This window comes from Diabrotica virgifera, chromosome 4 (genome assembly GCF_917563875.1).
Source record: "Diabrotica virgifera virgifera chromosome 4, PGI_DIABVI_V3a".
NCBI classification, from domain to species: Eukaryota; Metazoa; Arthropoda; class Insecta; order Coleoptera; family Chrysomelidae; genus Diabrotica; species Diabrotica virgifera.
In genome coordinates this window covers 178879923-178892103 of record NC_065446.1, presented here as the reverse complement: position 1 = coordinate 178892103, position 12181 = coordinate 178879923, and the positions used below count along the sequence as shown (strand labels likewise).

General features: G+C 31.1%; 1 protein-coding gene across 1 annotated transcript in view; it reads left to right on the top strand.

The window, feature by feature from the left end:
* LOC114333468 (N-acylneuraminate-9-phosphatase) overlaps positions 1 to 12181 on the top strand; it is a 137768-nt gene that overhangs the window by 112575 nt on the left and 13012 nt on the right. The gene's annotated exons all lie outside the window — the stretch shown is intronic.

Here is a 12181-nt window from a genome sequence, read left to right as displayed (position 1 = left end):
TTCGACACAAGACCCCTCTTCGCTTTTATATTTTTACTATTCTTCTGTTGGCAGGTTTCACACATTGGTATGAAAGTATTGATCATATCAATTGTTATATTTGCCTATTTCCTGGAGGTTTCAGTCTTCAAACTATCCCGATCTCCATAAAGAATTGCACCGTGGGCTGCTTCAATTATGCCAAAAATGTCTTCGGCAGGTACATAATATTTGATGAGATCAATTTTAGAAGCTAGAGTTTTTATTTTGCCTACTTAAACAATTCTAAATCGTTTTCGTCTTCGATTTTATAATGGTGTTTTCTTGGCAGACAGTTCCGCATCTTATACCGACCATTAATTTATTGTATATGCTTTTGGTCACAATATTGCAGTGACTTTCTTTCTTTTCTGTCTCTTCCATTTGTAAAATCATTTCCAAAACACGTTTTTTCGCTTTCTTATATATCTGCTCTCAATTTGATCTTTGATATTATCACTCATGGTGAATGATACACAGTGGTGTAATATAACCAATAAAAACGATGCAAAACAATCAACAGTTGCACACACTAGTTTGCTACCAACCGGCCACCTTCGTCAGTAACACTACCCCGAATAAGCCGTAGTACTTGTCTCTTCTCGCTACAATTTGAACTGGTATTCACTAGTAATTCCAGAAAAAACTATTTGGAACTAGTATGAACTACTCTAAATGAAATCCGTTTCTATACTAAATTTACAATCAAGATGCAGTAGAAATAGACAAACCAAGACACGTTAAATGCTACTAGGAGCACTCCCGAATCATAATTTACAATGTATATGTATAAACTTTGGAAATCATGAATTGGGATTTACAATGTATATGTTACCATTAAAACCCGATTTCAGTTAAAACCCGATTTCAGTTAAAACCCGAATTTACTAGGAAAATCTAGTTTTAACTATGCGCTTTAGACAATTCTAGTTTTAACTAGTCAAAACTAGATTTGACTGCTAAATTCAGTTAAAACTAGAAATCTTGAACGGATTTCATTTAGAGTAGTTCTCTATCGCTCTAGAGCAGAACCTCTTGTGATTGCATATCGATCAAATCTACCTGACAGCGACTATTCATTTCTGCATGCAATATAGGTTTCGACACAAGACCCCTCTTCGCTTTTATATTTTTACTCTTCTTCTGTTGGCAGGTTTCACACATTGGTATGAAAGTATTGATCATATCAATTGTTATATTTGCCTATTTCCTGGAGGTTTCAGTTTTCAAACTATCCCGATCTCCATAAAGAATTGCACCGTGGGCTGCTTCAATTATGCCAAAAATGTCTTCGGCAGGTACATAATATTTGATGAGATCAATTTTAGAAGCTAGTGTTTTTATTTTGCCTACTTAAACAATTCTAAATCGTTTTCGTCTTCGATTTTATAATGGTGTTTTCTTGGCAGACAGTTCCGCATCTTATACCGACCATTAATTTATTGTATATGCTTTTGGTCACAATATTGCAGTGACTTTCTTTCTTTTCTGTCTCTTCCATTTGTAAAACCATTTCCAAAACACGTTTTTTCACTTTCTTATATATCTGCTCTCAATTTGATCTTTGATATTATCACTCATGGTGAATGATACACAGTGGTGTAATATAACCAATAAAAACGATGCAAAACAATCAACAGTTGCACACACTAGTTTGCTACCAACCGGCCGCCTTCGTCAGTAACACTACCCCGAATAAGCCGTAGTACTTGTCTCTTCTCGCTACAATTTGAACTGGTATTCACTAGTAATTCCAGAAAAAACTATTTGGAACTAGTATGAACTACTCTAAATGAAATCCGTTTCTATACTAAATTTACAATCAAGATGCAGTAGAAATAGACAAACCAAGACACGTTAAATGCTACTATGAGCAGTCTCGAATCATAATTTACAATGTATAAACTTTGGAAATCATGATTTGGGATTTACAATATATATACATTGTAAAATATGATTTGGGAGTGCTCCTAGTAGTATTTAACGTGCCTTGGTTTGGTTATTTCTCCTACTGCATCTTGATTGTAAATTTAGTATAGTTTTAACTGAATGTAGCAGTCAAATCTAGTTTTGACTAGTTAAAACTAGAATTGTCTAAAGCGCATAGTTAAAACTAGTTTTTCCTAGTAAATTCGGGTTTTAACTGAAATCGGGTTTTAACGGTAACATATATACGTTACCGTTAAAACCCGATTTCAGTTAAATCCCGAATTTACTAGGAAAAACTAGTTTTAACTATGCGCTTTAGACAATTCTAGTTTTAACTAGTCAAAACTAGATTTGACTGCTAAATTCAGTTAAAACTAGAAATCCTGAATGGATTTCATTTAGAGTAGTTTATATGCGATCCTCTTGTAATTGCATATCGATCAAATCTACCTGACAGGCGACTATTCATTTCTGAATGCAATATAGGTTTCGACACAAGACCCCTCTTCGCTCTATTTTTACTCTTCTTCCCTTGGCAGCTTTCACACATTGGTATAAAAGTATTGATCATATCAATTATTGTTATATTTGCCTATTTTCTGGCGGTTTTAGTCTTCAACCTATCCCGATCTCCATGAACAATAGCAACGTGGGTTGCTTCAATTATGGCAAAAATGTCTTCGGCAGGTAGATACATAATAAGTTTGTTCCAACTTGATACAAAACCGTTCTTGAATCGTTACGCGCATGCGCAATAACGAATAATTATGCGCAGTAACAGATTTTTCGTTACTGCGCATACTCGTAACCGTTCAAGAATGATTTTGTATCGAGTTGGAACAAACCTAATATTTGATGGGATCAATTTTAGAAGCTAACGTTTTTATTTGGGCAACTTTAACAATTATAAATCGTTTTAGTCTTCGATTTTGTAATGGTGTTGTCTGGCAAACAGTTCCGCATTTTGTACTTCGACCATAATTAATTTATTATATGCTTTTAGTCACAACATTGTAGTGACTTTCTTTTTTCTCGGTCTCTTCTATTTGTAAAAAGTCATTTCCAAAATACGTTCTTTTCACGTCCTTGTCTCTTCTCGCAACAATTTTAACTGGTATGTATTCGCTAGTAATTCCAGAAAAAACTAGTTTGAACTAGTATAAATTACCCTAAATGAAATCCGTTCGGGATTTCCAGTTTTTACTGAATTTAGCAGTCAAATATAGTTTTGACTAGAAAGGGCGTATCCCACATAACAATGATGTTCGCATCATGTTCTAAGCATATACTACCAACATTCGTCGGAGTATATTCTTTTTAGTATATGTGTAGTACAAGCATAGCATCTACCTTAAAAAACATTCTAAATTTCATGTTTTTTGCATATACTTCAAAGTATATTCTCGTACCGAATATACTAAGTATATTCGTGTACGTAGGATCTCGGAATATTCGTAAAAGTTTATTCTTAGAATATACCTTTATCGAATATTCTTAGCACATACTTATAAGTACATTCTTAACACATACTTATAAGTAGATATTTTAAAATATCTTAAAAATAATTTGTATGTATAGGAAGTATAATATTAGCCTTATAGATTATCAACTTCGTTATTTTTTAGAATACATAATTAATAAAATTTATGTATGTAGGTAGTATTGGACGAATTTCATTTCAAAATTGTTGTAGGGTAAAAAAGTTTAAACATTAATTGTATTAATGTTTACATAGATACTATTAAAAATTCGTTTTCATAATTGAAATGACTTTACCATTTCGAGTTTATCATGAATCATTAGTATTTTTACATCCTTGGAATTTGAATTTAGGTACATTCAATTCAATAGGCTATTTCGCAGAACCAAAACGTGCCAAACTGCACAACCAAAGCAACCAAAGGCTTTGGCGTTGCCAACCGTCGAGTAAGCTTTTTCCGTCAACTTACCTTAAAAATTCCCACTTTTATAAAAAAAAACTTCCCTCCTGTTTACAAAATCTGAGAAGATATGTTGAATTATTTTCAAATATTTTGATTTTTTCTTAATATTTTACAATTTGGACTGGAACAATAATTCCCTTTTGAGTTAACTTTTTCCCTTTATCACCTTTTCTGTTGAAAATTCCCGCAAAAAGGGAAATTTCTATCCGTTTGGCAACACTGACCACCGATTTTGTTATTCCACAACATTCATAACCCCACCCCCCATCATATTCTGACTTTCTGACCATTTCTATTCTTACCTGAATGGATCAGGGATATATAGGAAAAAACCGTAAAATGAAAACAGGCATTATTTCATTATTTGTATCATCTATGGATCTATGCAGGCAGTGTTAAGGATGAAAGCGAATGATGTAGTACTAGGACTAAAGAACATACATAATCTGTTTATTTTGTTTGCGGTGCTTCAAAATACATATAATCTATTTTGATAACTGAATATTACTTAAATAGGTAAGTACATATAAGTATTATATAAATTTTAGTTACTTATTATGCATAGTTTAGTTTAGCTAAATATTATATAATGATTTATATAAATAACTAAAATTTATAAATATGTACTTACTTTTTAAGTAATATTGTAGAATGTAGGTACTAACTACATTCTCATTTGCAATTAAAATATGTAAATAGATATTTGGTAGAACCTAAGATGAGATTAGGTGATGCTGAAAACATACTTCTAAGCAATATAGCAGTTGATAGCACTTTCTTAGAATATGTATTCTTAAAAATATAATATTCTTCCCATACAAAGATGTGCGGTAGTACGTTCTTAGTATATAAATAGAAGGTTTATAGCACTTCCTTGGAATATTCTAAAAAGTACCTTCTTGGTATAAACTAAAAAGATGTGCGGTAGTATGTTCTAAGTATACACATAGAAGGTTTATAGCACGTCCTTGGAATGTTCTAAAAAGAACATTCTTGGTATATACTGAAAAGAAGTGCGGTAGTACATTCTAAGTATATACATAGAACGTTTAAGTACTGTAATGTAGTATATACTCAGTATCTGCTCTGCACATTCGCAATGGTAATTACGCACATTCTCAGTATATACTTTTTCTGAAAAGTATGTTCTATGAATCTACTAAGAACATGAAATTGTTATGTGGGATACTAGTTCGCTCCGGCGGTCAGATTTTAATACCCCACAGAAAAGGGGCATAGGTAAGTTCGCTCCGGCCATATATTTCTTAGAAAAGATAGTTGAATAATGTCTTTACTGGGTACACAATGAATAATAATGAATAGCCAGGGTCAGCTTAAATAGATAATGTTGCCTTCATAAAGCATGTACTTTGAGACATTTTATTTATAAAATTTTTAATAAATATTTCTCAAACTTTTTATTTTTCTAATACGACAATACTATCATTGTTTAAAAGAATGAGTCTTTTTAAACAATGCTACTATATAACACTACTTCTGACTTAAAAATATATTAAACTTATAACGATAAGATATAACTTATAAGATATTGAAATTGACACTTATGTAAAAATACGAAGTTCGGTGAAACCAAAAAAGTGTACCGAAAAGTACTTCTAGAGCGCCAAAAATTTGTTGATCACAAAATAGCGGAATTAAAGCAAAATAAAATTAGTAGATTTGATTTTGTCAAATGTATTTCACTTAGATTTCTAGCAAAATAAATGCCTCGTTTTAATTTATATTTGTTTAATTTTGTAATGGTAGAGGATATCCCCTACCTATTATGTTAGTTTTTACACTTGTATTGCTTTCTTATTATGTATATCTATATTTTAGAATAAGCACAAAAATTATTTCAGTAATTTTTAAAAACAATTCAAAATTTCTAATCTAATTTCTAATTCAATCATTAACATTTTTCAAAATATAGTAATGAGCGCGCTAATAACCGGCAAAATAACGCAAACGATGGAAATATTAAGTTGTGAGATAAATAGAAATGAAACTAGTGGAGATGGGAAATTTAGCAATAGAACCTTTAAATTTACATTACATTTATTATTTCCCACCTTTAGACGTATCAGACGAGTTTGGCAACTACCGATGTGACAGTGACAGTTTTAGTTGACATCCTCCTCTAATACGTCTAAAGGTGGGAAACAGTGAATCGAATGTAAATTTATAGGTTTTTATCGCCAAATTTCCCAATTCTATTGGTTTCGCTTCTTTTTATCTCACAACTTAATATGTTTTCCATCTATTGCATTATTTTGCCGGTTATATTAGCGCGCTCATCACTGTATAGAAAAAAATTTAGTGTAAATAAAATAATTAATATTAGCCCAGTAAAGGAACGTGAAATCCGGCGATAGGTACCGTGTAATTTTTAGTGTCACCACTGAATTGCATGAACATTTGAATTTACTTTCTACTTGCCACCGCGAAGTTGGACTTATGCCGTTGGTTGCTTTTACTTGGGGGGTGAAAGTCACCCCTTCTCGGGGGTGAAAAAACATACATTTAAAATATGGCCGGAAATAGATAAATTGACTAATTCTAAGCAACTGTTGTTCTGTAGAATTTTTTAAAGTCAATATTTTTCGAGTTATCTGCAAGTGAAAATGTTTATTTTATTATTGTTCAACAAAAAAAACACATTTTTGGACGATATTTCGCAAATAACCAGAAAGTAAATATTTTATCGAAAAAAATATTCTCAGCAAAAATGTATTTTTGGAACACATTTTTCATAGGAACATATATTTCATAAGTTACCTGCAACTCTTCTTTTGCTGGGTCTGTACCTACACTTCATGAATATACTGTTTTTCATTTTGTTATAGGCTATATTTTCGATAAGAATTTTTTTTTTTCGATAAAATACTTATTTTTTCAGTTATTTGAGAAAAACCATCTGAAAACGTGTTATTTTTTGCTTTTTAAAGATAAACATTTTTGATGTTATTCAAATCAAACAAGAAGTCAAACAATTATTGACTTCTTTAAAAAACTACATAGTACAAAAGTTACTTAGAAGTAGTCAACTTATCCATTTCTGGAATTATTTGAAACGTATGATTTTTCGCCCTCGAGAAGGGATGATTTATACCCTCAATTAAATGCAACCAACGGCACAAGTCCAACGTTGAAGTGGAGGATAGGTAGAACCTAAAACCAAATTTTCAACCAAATTCGTAGTAACGCCGAAAATTACACTCTAAAATAGTCATTTATTGGGCTAAATCTAAATTATCTAATTTCACTGTCTCGTTATACAGTTATGAGCGCGCTAATAACCGGCATAATAACGCAAAACGATGAAAAACATATTAAGTTGTGAAATAAAAAGGCAAGAAACTAGTAGAGGTTGGAAATTTAGCGGTACGAACCTATAAATTTAGATTATATTGGTTGTTTCCCACCTTTAGCCGTATCACATGAGTATGTCAACAAAAACTGTCACTGTCACAGTGGTAGTTGCCAAACGTCTAAAGATGAGAAACAATCATTATAATGTAAATTTATAGGTTTCTACCTCTAAATTTCTCATCTCTACTAGTTTCATCTCTTCTATCTTACAACTTCATATGTTTTCTATCGTTTGCGTTATTTTGCCGGTTATTAGCGCGCTTAACACTGTATTTATATAAATAGGTAACCACCAATATTTTATATAATTTCTAATATAAAATACAAAAGTCACAGTACCAATTTTCCTGATATTAATTTTCCTAGAAAAGAATAGATAAATACTTAATCCGCTTAACCACGGGAGCGAAATAGGTTATGGTTTTCGGAGCGAACTAGTATGTAATTAAGAGGGTTTTTTGACCATGGGAGCGAACTAGTGTGCTCCGACTAGAAAACTAGAATTGTCTAAAGCGCATATTTAAAACCAGTTTTTCCTAGTAAATTCGGGTTTTAACTGAAATCGGGTTTTAACAATAACAGTAACATATACATTGTAAATTATGATGCGAGAGTGTTCCTAGTAGCATTTAACGTATCTTGGTTTGTTTATTTCTATACTGCATCTTGATTGGAAATTTAGTATAGTACTTACTGATTTATTAGAATGATATGAATTTGATTGTTAAGTTAAGAACAATAAATCTGTAATAATTGCAAAGAAATGAATGAATAGTAATAATCTCACCTAAATCTAAAACCTAAAGATGAGGATTAGAATATCAGTAAATGTTTTAATAATATAAATGATAAATCCCAAAATGTTTTTCCTAGTTTTGGAACAAGATTTTTAATTATTTTGTTTTTAAATGTTCTGTTTTTTATGTGTATGTTGGTATTTCAAAGATGACTGTGTAATTGCTGTTATTTAATTTACTGTTAGTTAGTCTTCTTCTTTTTACATCATAGCCCTGGATAAGCCTTTGCCTGTCTGGCTATGTGTTCTTTCACTCAGACCTCTCTTGTGCCCTTCTACTCCATTGTGGGCTTTCCTTTTTTTACGTAACTATAGGCTTCCATTGTAATATTTTCTTTGTTGATTTTGCACCCTCTTGTCTCTGAACATGCCCCAACCATGACAGTATCAGACTTTAACAACAAATTTATAACATCGTGCGTTTAATTCAATTCATTAATCTCGTTGTTGGTCATGATTCTCCATGTGCCCTCTTCGTTCTGTACCGGGCCGTATACTTGTCTCAGTATCTTTCTCTTCGCAGTCTGTTCTCTGACGGTGAAATGTTGCAAAACCTCTAAATTTTAAAGAACCGCTTCGATTGACATGAAATTCAGCATACACATAGCTAACAAGTCAATGAAAAAAAGTAATATTGTGCCGATGTGTACTTTTGTCCTGGGGGTGAGTTTCACCCCTTCTCGAGGGTGAAAAAATATACGTCCAAAATAAGTTTTGAATAAGTTTGGATAAACTGACTAATTTTAAGCAACTTTTGTTCTATAGAGTTTTTTCCCCAAGTCAATACTTTTCGAGTTATTTGCGAGTGAATATATTTATTTTTCAACAAAAGAGCCACGTTTTAGGGTTTTCGCAAATAACTCAAAAGTAACCCAGCAAACAGACCGACGTGTTAATTACGTGAATTTTGGGTACATTTGTCACCAATATACGTAAATTGCTTACGTGAATTTCACATGAATATTTGGTTGGAATGTCACATGGAAAATATGTCTTTAAATTACGTGAATAACTCGTCTTCAATAGACGTGTTATTTACCTTAAATAGCAATAAAATGTTTCGGGAAATTCACGTTGCAAATACGTGTTGATTAACGTATCTTTTAGAGAATGTATATAATTAGTATTCACGTGAAAGATACGTCCTCGGTTCACGTAAATAATTCAACCTTAATTACCTTATGAATCACGTAATATTATCCTCATATGATATAAATAAAACAAGCGTATAAAGTATTAACAATGTATTTATTTAGTAGAATTTAGAGACTTTAAAACATTTGTCTTGTATTATACAAGATAATGAACCAAAAATGGTACCGACCTAAAGACACATTAAAAAATTTGCCAACACAAAACACAACTCAGGTCACTTTTTATTTCGAAGACACTTCGACACTTTCTTGTTTTTTCTAATTGCATCATCGGCACTTCAACCCTCGAGCAGTGAGGTAAACGTTAATACGAAAGACATTATTATAAATAAACCCGCCTAAAATAAAACGAGGGAAATAAAGTTCTTCACGTTTCACTGTTTCACTTTTTGTCGTGAGAAAATGGTGAGAAATGTGAGAAGCTGATATTAGAGGTTATGATCATCGATTATAAAAATCGATTATTTTTAAATTACAGTTAAACTATTCTACTTACTTTAAATTAGTATTGCGTATTTTCTTTTTGTTTCTAAATTTCTTCTATTATTAACTCATTACTAAAAATCTATTTCAATACCAGAATAATATAAAAAAATAATCCTATCGAAACGTATCTATTATTCGATAAATCGATTAATTTAGTTTTCGAATCAACTATATGTTAGTCACGTACCGTGGTGACGTGATAGTATTTAAAGGAGGAGAAAGGCTTGGTAGTAAGTCATCACCGCGCGCGATTTGAAAATTAGACTCAACATCATTTTAGCTCACATGATATTTTTAAAGAAAAAAAAAATAACAAAAATAGCTTCAAATCAAGGTTGAATTGAAATAGTTATGCTAAATGATTTTAAAAGCGAAATCATAAACTTTTTGTTTAAATATTCGTATTATTTACATTACTTTTACGTGAAATACATCTAATTTTTCGACGTCCATAAAATACAGTGAGTAAAATTCAAGCGATAAGTATTTAACCAACACCGTTGTAAAATTTTGTTTTCCAAAATATTTCTCAAAATTTAACCAAAGGAAGTTATTTCCGTTTCGTGATTATTACGTGAAATAAACGTACCTTTACGATATAACCGACATTCACACCTATTATAAAAACATGTACTATATTCGTCATTATGATTTTATATTATTCTAATGTCAAACATGTAGGTATAAAGGAAGCACTAATATATAGGTGAATGATTTGGCACTGAAATACGTTTTTTTCCCGTCATAAATCACCGAGTTATGTATTCGTTGAAATTTGCCGTAAGTTTAACGTAATCATCACGTAACTGGGCTCAAACCTGTTTGCTGGGAAGTAGGTTTGTCGGAAATAACATTATCAAAAATAGCCTGTAAAAAATTTAAAAAAAAATTATGTATGTATTGGGTCTCTAAACCTAGTAGAAGCAGAATTATAGATAATGAATATTAGGTTCATATTCGTCAAATTCCAAATCGGATATTTTAACGTGAAATAACCAAAAAATGAAACACTTTTTGGGGACAACCTATTAAAACTTTTTTAAAGTGTTTAAAACAAGCTTTATTTTTGTTTTGTAAAAACAATTTCTAGAATCAAAAGTAAGCAAGTTAATTAGCATCTCAAATGAACTTAATCGTTACCACTTCACAAGTTGCTTGACGCGTGTATATATTGTTTATAGGATCTATAAGTTTCATCGGTTCAAAGTCCTTATTTTTGAAAGATCTGTGGTTGAAAGGTTTTGAACGAGTCACTAATCACGAGTGTATGCCATCTTAGAAACATTAAATCTTAACCAATTTTTGTCTTACAGAAAAACAAAAAAATCCAAAATGCTCATAAAAGCAAAGCCGACCTTTTTTTTACTCTTTGAGATTTTTGGTATCACTAATAATTTTTAAGATATTTTGAAAAAAAGCATTGTTTTCAAAATTAAAATTTTTAAAAATTTTACTTTAAAACCAAATTTTTTCAAAAGTCCTAAGCATTTTGAACTATTTAAACTTACAGATCATATTAAACACAACATAAGTAAAGTAACGTATGAAGCAGTAATTATTAATTTCATTTAAGATGCTAATTAGGGGGTGATTTTCCCGATTTTTTTTTGCTAAAACAAAAGGAACCAACTTTAGTTTGAGCGTAACTTGCTTACATTTGACGCTAAAAACTCTTTTTAATAAAACTAAAATAAAGCTTTTTTTTAAAAAACTTTAAAAAAGCTGTAATGAGTTTTCCCCAAAAAGTGCTTAATTTTTTGTTTATTTCACGTTGAAATGTTCTAGTTGGAATTTGACGAATATGAACTTATTTTTAATTAGCTATAACTCTGCTTCTACTAGATCTAGAGACCTCATACATACACAATTATTTTCATTTTTTTACAGGCTATAATTTTGCTACGAATGTTTTTTTCGATAAAATACTTACTTTTTGAGTTATTTGCGAAAAACCGTCTAAGGTTTTTTTTTGTTGAAAAATGAACCTATTTACTCGCAAATAACTCGAAAAGTATTGACTTGGTGAAAAAACTCTATAGAATAAAAATTGCTTTAAATTATTTAAAGTCAGTTATCAATTATTTAAATTATTTATTAGTCAGTTTATCGAATTCCGGACTCATTTTGAACGTATATTTTTTCACTCCCCAGAAAGGGCGAAACTAACTCCCTGGGAAAAACCACATATCGGCACAAATAACTCGAAAAGTATTGACTTGGTGAAAAAAACAGCTCTCTTCTTATATCTTCATTTCTGAATCTATCAAACTTCGTAACCCCGGCTATTCTTCTCATGTATTTCATCTGGGTCGCGTTTCCCATTGATTCATGTTTCTTTTGGACAATCCATGTTTCCGCCCCATATGTCATTATCGGATTTACTATGCTGTTGTATACTTTGAATTTAGTTTTGTTGCCTATTTCTGACTTTCCAAAAATTGTATTATTTAAAGAGTAATGCACGCTAGTTGCCTTCTTCAGTT